Consider the following 19,735-nt stretch of genomic DNA (forward strand, 5'->3'; position numbering starts at 1 on the left):
GCAATTTCAAGACTGGGAAATTAGAAGTGGTTCGGAAGAGAGCTTTGAAGATGTGGGGTAGGCTTAGTTTAGTCCTAGAGCAAACTATATATCAGGAGGCTTACTTTGGTTAGAATTGAGTATATACTTCCAGAGTTAATGCTAAATACATTACTTCTGGTAAATGAGCCATCATAGCCACTAGAGGGCCATGAAAATTTGTGTACTGGGGCCTTTTAGACTCAGCTTCCCATAGAATTTATATTCCACTTATCCCCTCCACAAAGGAATTGCAAAGTGGCTTACAAATATAAAAGCAATCATAAAAGCACAACTATTAAAACACATTTGAGATGCTGATATTGCTTTCATATCAATACTTTGGCATATTCTAGAATTGTAAACACTTTTTTGGGCTAAAAGAAACTTCAACATTTCTTCAAGAAGCTTTATGAGGCTTGTAGAGCTTATTTTCTTGTTGTTAAAGAGTGTTCAGGTACCTTTTAAATTATGCACACATGCCTTAATATTGGAGGGAATTGCTATCAAGGCTAACTCAAACCATGTCTGGAGTTACAGGTAGTCTGGATGCAAGTCACTGCACTTCTGAATATTATGTGCAACATAATGCTATAAAATTTTCTTGACGAAAAGCTTGGGTAAATTAAAATAATTACCTCAACACTTGGCATTCTGTGTTAGATCTTGCCTTTATGCAACAGATATTGTCTAAAAAGCCCAAGTTAACACTAACATCATTGTCATGAAAGAAACAAGAACAGCTTTTAGGCTTGAGCAGTTTTTCAGGAATGCAACCCATTTTCTTTTTGTCCCAAAGAAGATATTTGTGATATGAGAGAGTTTCATTACTTTGTTTTCCCCCAACTCATACAAATGAATTCCAACTCCCTCTCTCTTTTCTTTTGAGACCCAAAGTTTCATCTGGTAATTTAGTATCACAGGCACTTCACTTTGTATATCTCTTCAGGTTGTTTTACACAGAGCAAAGTAATTAAACAATGTTTCTCTGTATGCACTTTTGATGATGATCACAAAAATGTACAACAGTCTTATTAACTAATGTGGTGGGTACTGCCGAGATTATTATTTTTTAGATTAGGCATTTGACAGAAATGGAAAATTCCTGAGTTATGGTGAGGATGCCATCATGAAAACAATCAAGTGACCCAGTCTTAAATTTGGATGTGTTGCCCAGAGACTTTGAAATCCCTGATCCACAATAAATATCACATCACATATACAATATACTCATATCACCAAAAGGTTCCAATCTTGCTTTAGATGCAGAGCTGCCAGCTGGGATTGGGAAGAGTTGGGGGCCTATCTCAAAAAGGCTGAGACAACCAGTAAAATGCGCTGGTTAGTCTGAATATCTGGAGTACAGGTATGGTGAAGAAGGAAAATATAGAGAGAACACTTCCCAGCATGTGATTCCCCTTGTTCACAATTCCAGTGTAGGTTTGGGTACTGCATGCCCTGGAAGCAGAAATAACCTGCATGTGGAACTCTGTCCCAGATGGCCCAGACTTCTGTAGTGAGATTCTAGAGACCTTGCCATTTCCTGCTCTGGTTCTGTGCTATGACAAGAAAGGTGGGCTCCGCATACACATGGAGGCTGAATGAAGATGCCAGTGACACAGTGTCCCACAATCCCAATGAAGGCCTCTGCCCTCTGTCATTCATGCCTATGGCTCAAGGAGTGGCTCACGGTAAGAGTACAAACTCATCATGTAATGCCATCTTTCACAAACACAAGAAGGATATTACAAATTTAAGTGCAAATATTATGAATAAGTTGAAGGGAGAATTATTACTTTATTGATTTATTTCACTATGGGTTGGAGTCTGAATTTATTATCATGGGCTGAATGGAGTTCTACTCATCCCAGCACCACCTCCCATGCTGTTCTGGGATGGTTCAGGGGGCGTATTTTTACTTTAAGCAGTTTTATCACAAAATCTTCAAAGACAGGGAGGGTTGAGTTTCAAATATGCTGTTATGAAAGAGGAAACAGAGTTTTTGAGAAGCTCAGGGATCAAAGCTGAGAATTGGTTAGATGAGGTTTTCTGAACTCTCTTGCTGGGATAACTGGGCAATATCACCATGTGAAAAATATCAGAAAGCCATAAATTAGCTATTACATTTCTGTACTTCTGTACTTCTTTGAATCCTATTGAATCTTTGTCTAAAGAAAGCAAATTCTTCCTCATATGTACGCACTAGACAGTTTCATGTTGGGCTTGAAGAGTCTTACTTTACAACTGAATGTTCACATGCTATGACTACATATGTTTCCTATTTATTCATTGATGAGATGAAAATCTGACTAAAGTGCTTTATTTGATGTTTAGTGTTAAATCAAAAGCATATTAAATGTACTAAACCAAGGTAGAATATGCTGCAAAAACAATTTGAAAACCTGTGAGAAATTTCTGATACCTGTAGAAGTCAGTGTCAGAATATGAATTATATATATTGGATATGGCAGAGTAGATACGATTTACCGTATTTTTCGCCCTATAGGATGCACTTTTCCCCTCCAAAAATGAAGGGGAAATGTGTGTGCGTCCTATGGGGTGAATGCAGGCTTTCGCTGAAGTGCGCACCGACCCCTCTCACTCTCCAGGCTTCAGGAAGCTATCCGCAAGCCTTGCAAGCCTGCATCCCACAAGCTCGGGAGACAGCAGGGAGGCGCAGCACCGCCATCCTGCTGTTCCCCGACCTGGTCTGGAGGCTGGGGGGGGGGGGAGAAGCAAGCTTGCTTCTCCCCATTGCCAGCCCCACAAGCTCGGGGGATAGCGGGGAGGCGGAGCGCCGCCACCCCGCTATTCCCGGACCTGGTCTGGAGGCTGGCGGGGGGGGGGGGGGGAGAAGCAAGCTTGCTTTTCCCCATCGCCAGCCCCACAAGCTCGGGGGACAGCGGGGCAAGCCGCTGCCCCACGGAGGCTAGAGAGGCTGTCCCTGAAGGCAGAAGAGGGAGACAGAGCGCTCCGTCTCCCTCTCCTAGCTTGGGGATGGCTGCGCAAACCTGGGGGGGGGGATAATTCCCCCCCCTTGATTTCCCCCCCAAAAAAACTAGGTGCGTCCTATGGGCCGGTGCGTCCTATAGGGCGAAAAATACGGTATGTCCTGACACTTCTACATTTTCAACCCAAGGGTTGCATTTCCCTATGAGCAACTTTTCAGAGGCCAAATGCCAGTGGTGAACATGGCCAGAGGCAAAAGTGGGTGAGGCAACTGATGCAACTCTTTTGTTTGAACAGTAGGCCCCATTTCAGCCATGAAAAAGCCAGAGGCTTCTACACTCCCTCCTCATATCTCTTCATCTTCCATCCAGGCATTATCACATTTCAAGTACACATTCCAGTCAATCCTGCAAACTGTTCAGTTAGGAAAATTTATATTGTTGGAATGGGAGATTCTGTATCTCTTACTGTTCCAGAAACAGCAAAATCCCCCAAAATAAATATTTGAAATAGCTGTTCCCCGTGTGTTTCCGGAGGATAGTGAAAATGATTACTTTAAAATTTGCATTAATTTTTTTAAAAAACCAGTTGATAATAGAAGTACGGTAAATGTGAAGCACTTTATCACACACAGTAACCAGATCCAATCTAACAGTGCAAGATTTTACACATCTATTCAGAAGTAAGCACCACTGAGAACAATGATACTTATTCTCAGGTGGTTTCATGTCCTATTTGTGGGTTTCTCATAGACATCTGATTGGTCACTCTGGGAATCTAAATGCTGGACAAGATGGCTTAGACGGTCTGCAACCTTTAAGACAAAAAGAGCCACTTGGACCCGTTTCCGAAGAAAAAAAACCTGGGAGCCGCAAAACTCGTCATTATAAAAATAACTTTTTTGTCACTTTTTAATTATTTCTTTGTTTGACCCCTCAGAATTACTCCTCCTCATAGAAATAAACGTTAAATTAACAAGTTACCTTTTTTTGTGTGTGTGTTCTTCACTCCCCTTCAAAACAGTGACCAGCGTACATGCCCCCTTTCAATGCAGTGACCAGCATACATGCCCCTTACAATGTAGCGGGCGGGCGGGCAGGAAGGTGACCTCGGGATGGTGCGTGACTAACGCACGCACCGCCCCCATGCGACATCACAGCCAGTACAGCGCCCGCCACAGTGGGGAGTGTCGGGGCACACAATGCGCCTCCTCCCCTCGCTAGTATCTGTCCCGGAGCCGTGGCAAAGGTGTAAAAGAGCCACATGCGGCTCCAGAGCTGCGGGTTGCAGACCCCTGGCTTAGACTGTATAGAACTGTAGCCTAAAATAATCATGTACACACTTGCTGGGAATAAATTCCATTTATACCAATGGGTCTTAATTATAAACAAACATACATAAGTTTGTACTGTATTTTTTAAAAGCATATAAATATTGAAATTATACATTTGTAAACATAAATACAGTGGTACCTCGGGTTACATACGCTTCAGGTTATGAAGTGCAAACTTTAGGACTAGACGACCCTAAGAACAGGACCAAAAGCAGTCTAATGAGGGCTGGGCATAAATGGCCATGTAATGTTGACTGTAAAGCTGGGTGGACAGCAAACTGCATTGGAGAAGGAATGGAATAGAGTTGCTGCAACTCTGAACAGAAGCACTCCATACTGCAACATTTTGTTGCAGGCCCCATTTGTCTTTATATACAGTGGTACCTCGGGTTAAGTAGTTAATTCGTTCCGGAGGTACGTTTTTAGCCTGAAACTGTTCTTAACCTGAAGCACCACTTTAGCTAATGGGGCCTCCTGCTGCTGCGCCGCCGGAGAATGATTTCTGTTCTCATCCTGAAGCAAAGTTCTTAACCCGAGGCACTATTTCTGGGTTAGCGGAGTACGTAACCTGAAGCGTATGTAACCTGAAGCATATGTAACCCGAGGTACCACTGTATTTAAGAATGTAAGCAAAATAGTCTTTTATGAAGTGAAAGGTGTCCGGCTCTTCATGTTTTTGTATCTGCTCAAAAACCTGAGTCATCTGAATTCAGACTGAAAATAACACGATTCATTCTCTCCTTTGCCATACTCCAGTCCAGCTGTTTTCAGTTTATTTCACTTGAACCAAGAAGGCTGTTTGCAAGCTCAAAACTTGTCTGTAAAATTCCCAGCCCATTTCCCCCTCCTAAGTCAGTAGGAACTAGAGAACCTCTTGTTCACCAATGAAATCCAACCAAAAATGATTCATGACAAGTTGAAATATATATCATCCTATTCAGCATAAACAGATTCCTTACTACTACAGAAACCATGCTAATTTAGAAACCTAATCTATATTATTTTCCTAACTTGGACTAAATAGTATGTCTGCAGTAATGTAATAGGATTCTTTATGCTTAAATGGCACTGCTTTATGTACCTTAGAAAAGCATTTGCTTTGAATACAGCCTCTTTAAACAGTAACCACATGTGTATAAGTATAGGATATTTTAGGTATTGTTGTAAACCTAAATGAAGTAGGAACAAAATGGATCCAGGCAATGACCACACAATGAAAGGCCAGCAACTGAGAATTGGGCTGGGTTTGTATTACACTATAGAATTATGAAGAAGTAAACATGATAAAGCATTCTCTGATGTGGATCCCCCAGCAACCTATGGCCCAGTCCTATAAGCCGCTGTGCAAAATCAGTTCATAGAATCCAGCCCAAGGATTGTAGCACCAACCAAAGGCAGACTTAAATTCTGCTGGGAATTTCTATTTCATACCACAGTGTTAGCAAGCATGGCACAGATTCTAAGATAACATACGCATGCTAAAAAGGTAAAGGGACCCCTGACCATTAGGTCCAGTCATATCTGACTCTGGGGTTGCGGCGCTCATCTCGCTTTATTGGCCAAGGGAGCTGGTGTACAGCTTCCGGGTCATATGGCAAGCATAACTAAGCCGCTTCTGGCAAACCAGAGCAGCACACGGAAACGCCGTTTACCTTCTGGCTGGACAAAAACCTTGATTATATAGGCGGTGACCATTTTAGGCGCATCCAATTGATGCACAGGTCCTTTTGAACCCAGAAGAAGGCGGAAGAGGGAGGAACATGCTTATATGCGCTCTGCCAGTGCACGTGGGGGCCAAGTATCTAAGATGTGGTGTAACTAAGATGTTATGTTACATTGCTGCTGTTTATCATTTGTAAGACATCTTGGAATACATTGTATGAAAAGTGGCAGAGAAATACAATAAATCAACCATATTGTATCAGTCAATCATGAATACAGGTCTGCACAGCTTAAAGGCCAAGAGTCAATTGCTCACCCCAATTTGTCTGTTTATGCTACTTCCAAAGGAAGTCTTATATTCACTGTCTGTGTTCCTTTTTCACTGTTGGTAAGAAAATCTAATTCATTATATGTGGTAGAGGGAACAGAATAATGCCTCATCACTGTTTTTGTAGCTTCTCTGCCATGAGTTAGAAGTTCATGGCTGAGTTACCTCCAGTTTTTTCATCACAATGCAGCCAGTTCTATTGAATGGCCTAGCTATGCTCAAACCCCCTTTGCTGCCTACAGACCGAATGGCTTGTGTGTTGCTGCTGCTCAAGTTAACAAAAGAGGAGTGGAGATAAGGAGGAACTGGCTGAGAAAGGAGGCTCCAGAGGGCCCTGTGGATGAATAGCAGAATAAAGGAGAACCAAAAACAGGGTTGCAGTGTTCTCTTGACAGACGAACAAACAACACGGATAGAAGAGATAGAAAAGAAGAGGAAATTAACAGAGTGGTTCAGAAAGAGAATATTTTTATGGGGTGAACATAGAAAAAGAGTGTTAAAGGAGAATGTATTAAATAGAAAACAATAACTTGCAAATGATTTTTTTAAAGCAGAACAATGTGGTGCTTTGGATATAGCAAAAATATAAAAATTGCATTCAGTGTGATCTGAGCTTTGTATCCTGCTTTAATTTAACAGAACCAATACTTAATGCCATTAAAAATATTATACACAAGTGGTAATTTTCCCTTTTCTAATTGACACTGGGAGTCACTGGGCATGCTCACTCCACCTGACTGGTTCCCCTGTTTTAATGTTTTGCACTTTTGCATTCTTCCAGAACATATCAATACATTAATCTTGCTTCTTTGTGGCATCATTTTGGCTCCAGTCTTAATGACATTCAGCTATGAGAAGGAATGACATTAACTCTCAAGGCAGCAATTTAAAAATTCATTTCACAGTAGAATTTTGAGGGGTTGCCTCTTCCTCCTCCTCGTTTGTGCTTCATGCTGTTGCCTCCCCCCCCCCCATATTTCACTGGCTCCCAAGTCAATAGCTGGTTAATCTTGTATGGTTTTATAACATTTACGTATGGAAATGTTGCAAAATCATATAAGATTATCAAGCAATTGGTGCATATTCCATTTGCTATCAGCCAGAGATTCTATTTTGATATAGTTTTAATTCTTGCATACATGTGTTAAAGAAATATATGCAGTGCATTTATACCTTGATTTCATTTGTTTACTTGCCTTCAAGCTGGGCATCATCTTTGCAATATAACACCCAAAAAGCTGTCTAGCACTTAAGGAGATTGCAAAATATTATTATTTTAATTTGCTAAATCTCTGAAGATGTGTTTCAAACCATTCTCAAATGCACATGCTTCCTTTAAAAAAAAAAGTCAGGATGACTATACAGCACTAAATCATTATTTGGAAAGGTCTAAGCAGACATGTTTTATGATCTCACATCTTAAGTATTGTTTGTTTGATTCAGATCCTTTGGCAATGAAGCACTGGGTGGAAAATTATTAAAATATGATCCAAGGAATGGCTTGATTTAAAATGCGGCCTTTCCTTTTATTTAATAAAACTTTTTGGAGTTTAAAACTTAGCCAATTAAAAAATATAAATTTTCATTAATGAATTTCTATATAAAATTAACATTTTTACACACACACACACACACACAATTGTTATTTATTAAAAATTTCCTGAATTCTTAATATATTATTACTTAATATTTCAAACACATTAATTTTTTTAGCACAGATCTTCCTTGCCTAAATAACAGAAATGTCCCAAATGTCTCCAAAACAAAAGTGACACCACTTTTGGTTGTTTGAACCATAATTCAAGGCAGTATCAGATATATATGGGAAGGGGGAAAAAGGTTTTCATTCTTATTTCAGAACTATTAAAAAAACTTTTCAGTGAATTGCTTTAAAATGAAGGGGGCAGGGAATCACATTTGCTGATCATTTGTTATTATCCATTTCAATCCAGACATGATGTGAATCTTGGTTATACATGTGTTTCAGGAAATGCAATCATATTTTCCTAGCGTTCGAATTGTAGTAATTGTCTCTGTGCACAAGTAGTGACAGCATCATAATGTTGATTGTTGTTTGGAACAGTGTTGTACAAGTGCCATGGGGACTAACTGAATTGTTCCTCTGATATCACTGATAACTTTCAAGGTGTTTTGTCACCCTGCCACTAGAAGGGATTTTCACGGGAGCTGAAAGAGCCAAAGACAAAGGGTTGTATCCAATAAAGTCATTGTGTAAGAGGAATGTTTCCTTGCACAATTAAACCCCCCCACCTCCTGCCCTGCACTCCCAAATCTGCTACCTCAACCCTCCAGAGCAGATATTTTTTACTAGGTTGCTGATAGTCTAACATGTCTGTGTGCTGCCAGAGTTTCCTTTGGCTGTTATTGTTTGCTTAGTTTTATGGTGTAATATAATTTGTGTTTTTAATACTGTAATATTGCAAGTTACTTGGAGACTTTTGTGAAATAAGTGACTAACAAGAGTAATAGATAGTAATAGACGACAATGACAACAACAACAACACACTTTCAGCTCTTGTGCAAAACCCATTTCAGTACAGTGGTACCTTGGTTTTTGAACTTAATCCATTCCAGGAGTCCGTTCAACTCCTGAAACGGTCCAAAAACCAAGGTGCGGCTTCCGATTGGCTGCAAGAGCTTCCTGCACTCAATCGGAAGCCGCGGAAGCCACAGAGAGGGCGTTTGGCTTCCAAAAAATGTTTGCAAACTGGAACACTCACTTCTAGGTTTGCGGCGTTCAGGAGCCAAGCTGTTCAAGTACCAAGGTACCACTGTACATTGAAATGAACATCCATATTTGTGATTACAATAAAAACCAATTGTACTGTTGAACAACCCTAGATTCATTGGCTAGCAGCATATTGACTACACAAGGCCATAACATGTTATGCTTGTACTTAAATTTGTATGTCAGACAGAGGACCAGATCTAGGTCACAAGCTTATATGCTGACAGACCACAGAAGCTATGGTTAATCACTGCCTGGGGTCAAAGGAGCAGGGGACACAGACTTGCTGACAAAGGGAAGGGCAAAAGTTAAGTAATGTAAAAGACTTCTTCATGCATTTGTATCCATGCCCTTCTCCAAAGGAACACAAAGTAGCATACATCTAGTTTCCAGGCCATCTTACTTCCAGGCCAAATACTGGTTAGCTTCAGAGATTGAATTTCCAGAGCATGTTCTGGGACTTGCTGTTCTTGATACACAGTCAGAGTAACTTCGTATTTAGTTATGGAATTCTCCCTACAGTCAGAATATTGAAGGACTATTTTTATCCTTTCTTCTTCAACCTGTTTTTATATTACTTGTTTTCAACCTTCCTGCAGCTCTAGAATTTTTCATTCAACTACCAGAAAATGGTTTCTGCTTTCTGCCATTGGTATTAACATGTGCTCATATTATTTGCATCACTGAACTATTTCTAGCTGGATAGCTAGACAAGGAGATAACTGATCTGCCAACATGTCTTTTAAAAAAGCAAAGCAAAGCAAAGCAACATGAATATTGGGCTTGGACAGTCTTTTGCACATACCAAACACTAAAAACATATGCTACTCCTGGATTCATAAAAAACAGAACTTAATTCCAAGGGCAGGAAAATTACTCATTTTTATATACTCTGCATCCATTTTTTTATAAACCACAAGGGTGGAAAGGTACTTTACAACTGCAATTTCTATCAGACATTCATCTGTTCATGTTCTGACATCACAGTCCTTGGTACTTATAATACAAACAAAACACCAGGCCAATAGTTCAGATTGTATTCTCATTGACTGGTGTATAAGTAAAAAAAAATACTGTCCATGCTTATTGGTATTATAATGAAATTCTATAAATACAGATGAGATCAGAATTGGCCCACTATTCTAACTTACTGCAACTTACAATTCTTGAAACTAGATCTGCTTAATACCATCTGAAGTGAGATGAAGCCCCCTAACTAGTTCAAACTAGTTTTCTCCTTCAGAAATCAGGGGTAACTGAAAGGGAGGTGCAAAATTACAGGGAGGAAGAGGTTCCCGGGGCAGTTAGAGCCACTCTTTCCCTATGAGCTAAGAACCAGGGGGACTGAATGGCACACCTTGGATTTGTGAGGGTGTCTGCATCCCTGGTACCCACATCACCCCAATTTGATTTGGGAAGAAGGAAGATCAGGGAAAAGTGCTGTTTTGTTCTAACAATAGTGCCCTGTTTTAGGAGACTGGAGACGTCCTACTCATCTATACTGTATTGGATAAATAACTCAATCCACAATATTTTCCTGCATCAGGAAGCTGCCCATAAGGCTCTCTGTGTCAAACAGGTTAGTTTGGGGGTGAAGGGGTATAAGGTAGAGTGAGTTCAGAAGGGGCTAAATTCAGAATGTCTGAGAGGAATTACACATCCGATATCCAGAAAGGCATTATGTTTTCAGCTACCTATAATGTGGAAGTAAATGAGTTGTCTTCAGTTTTTGGAAGAGCAGTAATATTTATTTATTTATTTCACAGGATAGCTGCTCCTTATGTTGCTCTTATGTTTATTATAACATTTTATTATTATTTTGCTCTTTTTTGTGAACTTGGTTTCCTATTTTATTTATCTAAGATTGGTACTGTGAAAAGTACTTAGGAGCCTTACTGGATGGAAAGGCAGTATGTAAGTTTCAGAATAATGCAAGCTAAGTATTCCTGATTCCTTTGATGGGGATGTATACTGTATTTTTCGCCCCATAGTGCGCACTTGCCCATAGGGTGCACCTCATTTTTGGGGGGAGGGAATAAATATTCCCCCCCCAAGCCTCGGGGCGGGGGAAGCCCGAGCTTCCCCCGACCCCAGCCCCCAGAACAGGCTGCTATCCGCAAGCCTTGCGAGCCCGGCAGCAATTCCCGCTGGCTCCCAGGGCTTGCGGACATCTGCGCGAAGCATGGGGCACCCTCCGGAGCGCGCCCCATGCTTCGGGCTGCAGGCTGCTTCCCGCAAGCTTTGCGAGCCCGCGGGAACTCCCACTGGGCTCCCAAGGCTTGCGGATAGCTTCCTGAAGCCTGGAGAGTGAGAGTCGTCGGTGCGCACTGACCCCTCTCGCTCTCCAGACTTCAGGAAGCTGTCTGCAAGCCGTGGGAGGGCTGCGTGAAGTCGCGCAGCTCTCCTACCTCTTGCGGAGAGCTGCCTGCACCCAGAAGCCTGGGGCGTGCTGAGCTCAGTGCTCCCCAGGCTTCGGGCTTCGGGTAGCTCTCTGCAAGCCGTAGGAGAGCTGCGCGACTTCGCAGCTTTGGCTTGCGGATAGCAGCCTGTTCTGGGGGCTGGGGTCGGGGGAAGCTCGGGCTTCCCCCGCCCCAGCCCCGCGCCTGGGGGGGAAATAAATTTTTTCCCCTTTATTCCCCCCCCCAAAAAAACTAGGTGCGCCCTATGGGCCGGTGCGCCCTATGGGGCGAAAAATACGGTAAATCAAGCCCAGCTCTACCAGACTCAGACTGAATTTGTTATTACAGTCATACCTCGGGTTAAAGTTGCTTCAGGTCGAGCGTTTTTGGGTTGCGCTCAGCGGCGACCCAGAAGTAACGGAACATGTTACTTCCGGGTTTCACCCCTTGCGCATGCGCAGACGCGGGTGGTGTTCGCTTCAGGATGTGAACGGGGCTCCAAAACAGATCCCATTCGCATCCAGAGGTACCACTGTATTTAAAAATTTATTAACATTCAGCTTTCAGTTTATAGTGCTAAGCAGTATAAATTGAAAGAAAGAAAAAAGAAAGAAAAAAGAAAGAAAAAAGAAAGAAAAAAGATTAAGGCAGTTAAGACTATTTTATGAGGAGTATTTTGGAGTACATTCTTAACTTTAACCTCCATCCACTCCCCAAAAAATTCAGTTTTTTTAAAAAGAATTTATATTTTATCCATAGAAATATTTTCCAGTTTACAATGTATGAGGCTTTATGAGAAGTTGCTCAGAAAAACTAAACTGCATAGTCTCTTCTAAAATACTGAAGATGGTTGGACAGTGTTCTAGAGGCTGCAAACATGAGTCTGACCAAACTGCGGGAGACAGTGGAAGACAGAAGTGCCTGGCGTGCTCTGGTCCATGGGGTCACGAAGAGTCGGACACAACTTAACGACTAAACAACAACAACATCATGTCCCATCTTACTTTTCTGCTAAACTAAAAAGTCCCGAATGTTGCAGCCTTTCTTCATAGTGGAGTTGTTTTTGTTGTTGTTTAGTCATTTAGTTGTGTCCGACTCTTCATGACCCCATGGACCAGAGCATGCCAGGCCCTCCTGTCTTCCACTGCCTCCCACAGTTTGGTCAAACTCATGCTGGTAGCTTTGACCAATCATCTCGTCCTCTGTCGTCCCCTTCTCCTTGTGCCCTCAATCTTTCCCAACATCAGGGTCTTTTCCAGGGAGCCTTCTCCTTTCATGAGGAGTTGTTTACCCCTATTATTATTTTGCTTGCCCTATTAAATTTGCAAATATTCAGATAATAACTAGACTAATATGAAATAATGTGACTGTAAACATGTTAACCCTATAGTTAAATCCTTAAATGGAATCATGCCTCTATCCAATAGAAAAGCCTCCTTTAACTCAGTCTATGTAAATGAAATACCAATTTGAACCTTCTCCAATAAGGCTCTTTACATTCAAATATAGGCACATGGAGGAATAAAAAAATAAAATCTCTTTCAAAAGCTGATATAGGTCAAGGTCCAAAGATGTTCCAGGGTATCTACAAATGTTCTCCACAAACCTAGACTTTCCTAAATTCCCTTTCTGTCCAAAGCTCCTCATGCTGTATAAAAAGTTAAGCATTAATGGACTATGATGAGAGCTCATGATCCCAAAAGGAGATTCCAAGACCTTGCCCATGTAACCCTTTTGATCATATCAATTACAGGTTAGTATCAAATAGCAATGCACATTATTTTTCCGCAGAATGTGTCACAACTGGAATGTGAGCTCTAGACAGGTCTTCGTAATCAAGTTTGACATTGTCTTCAAAAACTGTTTTGAAGTATTCCAGCTCAAGGTGATGCTGACATTGCACAGATACACTTGTGGAAAACTGAACAAAACCTTTCTTGTCCCACTTTAAATATGCCCAGTTTCATGTAAACTGAAGTAATAATGAAACCATGCTGACATTTACTTTGCAAGGAAAAATAGGGCTAAAGAAACTTGTTAAAATAAGGATGAACATTTCAGACATATTTTATACATTAAGAGAACACAAATGTGACCAAACTATTTTTTTAGTCAGTGAATCATCTTTTTATGTCTTGCCAGCTGGGCATGCTAACAAAAACACAGCCAATGTGGCATGGTGTGGAAGACCTCAGACCTCTAATGGGAAAGTGGGGAAACTTAGGTACAAATCCCAGCACAACCACAAAGCTCACATTAGGTCAGTCACAATTTGTCACCCTAGCCTATCTCATAGGGCTATTGTGGAAATAAAATAAGAGCAGACTTCATATCTACTGCCCTAGTTGCAGGACATAAATCTAACAAACCAAAATACGTAGCAACTGCATTAATAAAAAATAAATACAAAACAGTTATGATTTCCTTCCTTCAGGATTCCCAAGGGTGACTGAACATCCAACACATCAACCTCCTCACTTTTAAAAGGACACTACATAACATTTACAAATATAGTGAATACAAAAATGAATGCCAACATTTCTTACAACTTTAGTATTAGACTTTGCAGTCATTGAGATTATTGTGAAGATATCAAAAGTCTTTAATTAAAGCATGCCAACTGAAAATTAGTATTTTCCTAGAGCCATAGGCTCAAATATAGTATTTTCTAAAGATATAATATTTTTGTAAACTAAGTCATGCTGCAGTTCCTGTGGCTGACAGTACTCAGTTACACAAATTGCAGTTTGACAACAGCGGGCAGCGTGATTGAGCAAAGCAGGCAACTGGCAACATGAGTGAGCAGGCTGGCAGAGCCAGCAATGACTGGGCAGGCAGGCAGGAGGCCCAGGCAGGCCTTCCCATGTTTCCCTTTTGTTGTTGCAGCCACTACGACAACCACCCGCGTATCCACTTGCTTGCTTGCTCTCCACTGTTACTGCTGCTATTACCATGGAAGCAGGAAGTCTTTCTCCACTTCCTCTGTTGCAGGAAGGATTGGTGGGGATTGGGCAGTCTGGGTATGGACAGCCTATGAGAGTACAGGGGTTGGGGGGGGGTAAAGGGAAGGAGTGGGAGTAGGCAGGGTCAGAGAGCAATACACTGAAGCACAAGGGGGTAGAGACATTTCATGTGTTTCAGCAACCCAAATATGACCATAGTCTGATTGTAATTTTAGAAAGCCCCTCATCATGCAGACACTGTCCCCATATTGTTGTTGTGCTGCTGAAAGCGTAATCATTAAGTACTTACAAAGAGAGAAAGGAGGATACGATCAAGGATGATAGCCCCTAGTGGAGTAATACCTAAGGAAGAACGGCATAATGAATTATTGCCTCACTGATTGCACTTTCCTATGAAAAACTAAATACTGATCACTTGATGTCTCTGGTGATATTCTAATAAATCTGAATAAGGCTTTATTACTACTGCAATACAAAATTGGTTTTAAAATTACTGTAAAATTACACAGTGGTTGCTGAAGCAAAAATAACAAATTATAAGATAATAATGTTTACCCATTTAAACTATTGATATGACTCAAGGCTTTCACATCAGACTCATTAGATTTAAAATGTTGTCAATGAACTCAGACTATTCATAAACAGATGTGTTGAAAACAGCTGAAAGTTGCCCATCTAAGCTGAACTAAATAGGGCTGTTTTCTCAACAAGTAGCACAGTCTGATACATGTCCACTCAGACATAAGCCCCACTGAGTTAAATGGGGCTTACTTCCAGGTAGGCAGATTGCAGCTAAAGGTTGCAATCCTAAAGATACTTTCCATTGAATATAGCGGAACTTATTGCTGAGTATTCCTATAACTGTTAAGTTATATTTGTTCAAAGGGAACATACTCTCAGGAAAAGAACTATGAAGAATGGAATTGATATATTCACTGTCTAGCTTATTGTTTATTCCTTTATTATGTAATCCCTGGAATGTTTTGGTGTCAAAGGCCGAATGCTTGTAAAAGAAAACAAACAAAAGACGATTTTTTCATAAGAAAATGTTGAAGTGGATACAGGTATAATAATGATCCCATGAAAAATAACTCTGAAAATACAACTAAGATTTATTCAGCCAAATAATTGCTTAGGTTTAGGCAGTTAATCACTTCAAATTCTAATAAGTTTTAGAGAAAATAATGTTTATAACGCTTATAAATACAATGAAGACAACTGTCTGACAGGGAGCAGCAGCAGAAACAGAACTTATCTAGCAGATATACTGAGATATATGGCTAGGATCCAAGGCCTGCTGATGCTCATGTAAGAGGTTTGTCCGAGTTCAGTGGGGTTGACTTTTTCATGGAACATGTTGCTGTTGAAGAGAAGTAAGTCTGGGATCACAGAATTAATTTCATATTTTTACAAACAATATTGTCCAATAACACTTAAAAATCACTACTCCTAAAGGTTCATCCTTACACAAATACACACACACTTCCACTTCCACTGATTACATCTGTTTCTAATATTACAGAATGTCCTTCTGTGTTTGTTCCCCCCCACAATTCTTCTATATTTATGGTTGTAAAGGAATTAGAGACCACTCATTAAACAAAAGAATGCAACTACTCATGGTTTCATATATGTAGTTTACTGTGCCAAGCCACTTCTTTGTGCATTTTGCTGACTATTATAAAAATAAATTGCTATGGGTTTGAACTCCCATATGGAGCAAAGGGTAATTTCCCCCAATAACATAAGAAGAGCCTGCTGGATCAGGACAATGGCCTGTTTCAGACAACCAGATGCCTATGGGAAGCCTGCAAGGAGGACCAAGTGCAAGAACAATCTGATCTACTGAGGTTTCTAACAACTTGTATTCAGCAGCATACTGCCTCCAACCACTAGGCAGAGCACAGCTACTGATAACCTTTAGCGCCATGCATTGGTGGTCATTGCTGCCTCCTGTGAGATTGAATTCTGGAGTTCAACTATGGCAAATGTGGTAGCAGTAGTGGATGAGATCAAACTTCAGCTGATTTTAATCTGATATCTTTGGCTTCAGCGTTTGTTATTTATTTATTTATTTATTTATTTATTTATTTATTTATTAAAATATATACCAATATACCATGAAAATATAAAAGCAGATTTCAAAAATATCTGTATATAATCACATAATAATTTAAAATCAGAAACTACCAACTAGCCCTTATGGAAAGATCTATTCTTAACTGACAGTGCAAGTTGTGCTAGTTGTTGCCTTTTAGCCACTGGTGCAGTTTTAGAGTCAGTTTTCTGCTGATCCCACAATTGCCTGATTTATTGTGGGCAGGCATACACATCCTAGAGTTTTTAAGCTGGTGGCGCTGTAAACCACAGAGCCTAGGGCTTGCTGATACAAAAGTCGGCAGTTCAAATCCCTGCGACAGGGTGAGCTCCCGTTGCTCGGTCCCTGCTCCTGCCAACCTAGCAGTTCAAAAGCACGCCAAAGTGCAAGTAGATAAATAGGTACCGCTCCAGCAGGAAGGTAAACGGCATTTCCATGCGCTGCTCTGGTTCGCCAGAAGCGGCTTAGTCATGCTGGCCACATGACGCAGAAGCCGTACGCCGGCTCCCTCGGCCAATAAAGCGAGATGAGCGCCGCAACCCCAGAGTCGGCCACGACTGGACCTAATGGTCAGGGGTTCCTTTACCTTTAATGAGCATGAGTTGGACTTAATGGTAGGACTATGGCAGAAAAGAGCAGTCATTGATTCTGTAGCATGTGTGGAAATAGCATGATGGAAGTGAAAGGGGGCATAATCTCACCATTCTTTCCAGTTCTTGTTCTTTCCAGATTTGTTTGTGTTTGTTTTTGCAGGAGTGGGGGAGAGAGAATTCATGAACAGAGAGCCCTAGCCAGCATGGTCAATGGTCAAGGCTACTGAGAGTTGAAGTCTAACAGCAGCTGGAGAATCACAGGTTCCCAGCTCTATATGACTGGCTATTTGTGTGGAGGAACTGGCTTATACAGAAACTTAGCTGTCTGGTGGAGGGACTTGTGCCACCCCTCCACCAAGCTATTTCAGTGTTGGCCTCAGTGTGTGTATGAGCTGGGCCTAAAATTCCAGCAGAGGCTCATTTAGTCCTTTGGGATTTTTTTTTTAAAATGTTCAACATATCTGTTAAGCTGCTCAACAGTAAGTGCTATTAAATGTTAAACACCTTTCCACGTTGGGAGTTGTTTTAAAATAGACAGTAAAAATAGTAGGATGGTTAGGGGGGGAAATGTACTCAGTACATACTAAGGTTTACAAGCAGACCTCAGTGAGATGGCTGCTGTTAACACCCATAACAAATTTAAATGTATTTCTAAGAATGATTCAGATGCAGAAAAAAACCATATGGGTTTGAGGCACTTTCCTGGACCAAGAAACAGAAAGCATAACTCACTTTTTTATCCAAGAACACAACATTTTCACCAAACACAGGTATGTCGTGGGGGTAAATATAGAATGTGGAGTATAACTTTTACTGCTGGTCCATAACTTTATGATTTCCTGGTTTTTTTTCTTTTCTTTTGTAAATCACCAGTATTAGAATTATAACGTTCCATTCTCTCAAAAGGTGGATCTGCACTCTACTTTGGTATTTGCAGGGTATATCATGGAACAAAGCTATCCATGTTTTCATTAAAAAGTGTTTATACAATTATCTGAAATCAGCAATCAGACAAACTACCTACCGTATTAAGCTTCCAGTCAGAGAATTTAAAGGCCTCACTAAATTTCATCAGTACTTACCCACGTGAAATCGTTCTAGGTACAGAGCCATTTCCCCCCAAAGTAACAACTGGCACCTTATCTATCATAGCTTGATACTTTAAGAGCCAAGGAAGAGGAGGAGAAAACTTTCCTAGCAATTAAATTCACTTTTCTCCTTCTTTTATCTTGTGGAAAAGAATGTAGCATTTTTCCTTGTGAAGAGGAAGCTGTTCAGACTATAGCTGCTGGACAAAGTGCTTTGAAGCCAAGCTATTTCTTCCAATCTCCTCAGTGAGACTCTCTGACTGGTTGTCTGGCAATGACAGGGAGCCTCAGATGCAAAGGAACAATTAGAAGTGCTCTTTAAGCTCCTGATGTCAGGTGTGGGACTGGTGGGCATGGTGTGAGGGAAATCGCATTGTATGCCAAATTGGGGCTCATACCAGGCCCAATTAGAAGCAGTGATGAGCTGGGTGTGGACCAATAAACATAAGGTGAATCCTGAGAAGACAGAGCTGTTAATGTGTCCTGAGTTCTTATGTATGGGAGATGGGGAGACAGCCTGCTCTGGATAAGGTTGAGCTCCACTGATAGGAGATCTCTCGCTTAGGGGTGCTTCTGCATTTAACACGAACTGGAGGCTCAGGTGACTTTTTGGGGGGAGGAGGGTTTGCATTTTTCCAGCAATGGCTGGATCACCAGCTATGGCTCCTTTGCAACAGAAATAACTTGGTCACTGAGTTCCATGCTCTGGTGGTATCCAGACTGGATTATTGAAATGCACTTTGTGTGGAGCTGCCCTTGAAGATAACTCTGAAACTTCAATCAGATGAAAATGAAGTGGCCAGATTACTGACCAATGTTTTGTTTAGATCTTACACAACCCCTATTTTTAAACAGCTGCACTGGTTTCCAGTTGGTTTCCAGGTCCAATTCATGGTGGTCAAGTTAGTGACTCCAGTCCCAAATACCTAAAAGACTATCTTCTTCCTTGCAGACCCTCATGGTTGTTAACATCAGCAGAGGGGGCCCAAGTGGTTGTTGCGCTACCCTCAGAAGCTTAAAGAGTGGTTGCATAGCATATATCCTGCTGTGTGGCTGCCTGAAGCGGTGTAGCTAGCCACATGGGTGCCCAGTGCGGTGCGCACGTCCTGCAGCTGGGGGTGGGGTGAGCTGCCATGGGGTGGGGCATGCTGCGTGGAGCCTCTCCACCACCTCCCCCTCAGCGGTAGGGCAGCTGAGGGAGAGACGGTGGGCACACATAAGCCCCAGCTGCCATTTCAGGCAGCGTGGAGCCTGCAGGCGCCTGAGCCACCATGTCACTCCCGGGAGAGACGCGTGGCTTGGGCACGCTGCAGGCACTGCGGTAAGTGCCTGCTCCTGTGTTGTGGCACCCAGTGCCAGCCACGCTTCGTTATGTTTGTTGATTGAACTAAAAAGGTTTGTGAGCCCAATTTTTAAAAAATTGTTTTTTAGAACTCATATTTTTGTCATTTTGTCACCCCCACCCTCAGTGATCACACCTAGGGTGGCCCGCACCCTCCACACCATCTTTCTCTGCCACTGGCTGCCTGGCATCTTCATTAAACAGCTTTTGGCA

General features: G+C 41.5%; 1 protein-coding gene across 1 annotated transcript in view; it reads right to left on the minus strand.

The window, feature by feature from the left end:
* The window catches only part of CENPP (centromere protein P), a 146,773-nt gene that overhangs the window by 11,841 nt on the left and 115,197 nt on the right, over positions 1-19,735 (minus strand). The window lies entirely within an intron of this gene.

This window comes from Podarcis muralis, chromosome 2, assembly GCF_964188315.1.
Source record: "Podarcis muralis chromosome 2, rPodMur119.hap1.1, whole genome shotgun sequence".
NCBI lineage: Eukaryota > Metazoa > Chordata > Lepidosauria > Squamata > Lacertidae > Podarcis > Podarcis muralis.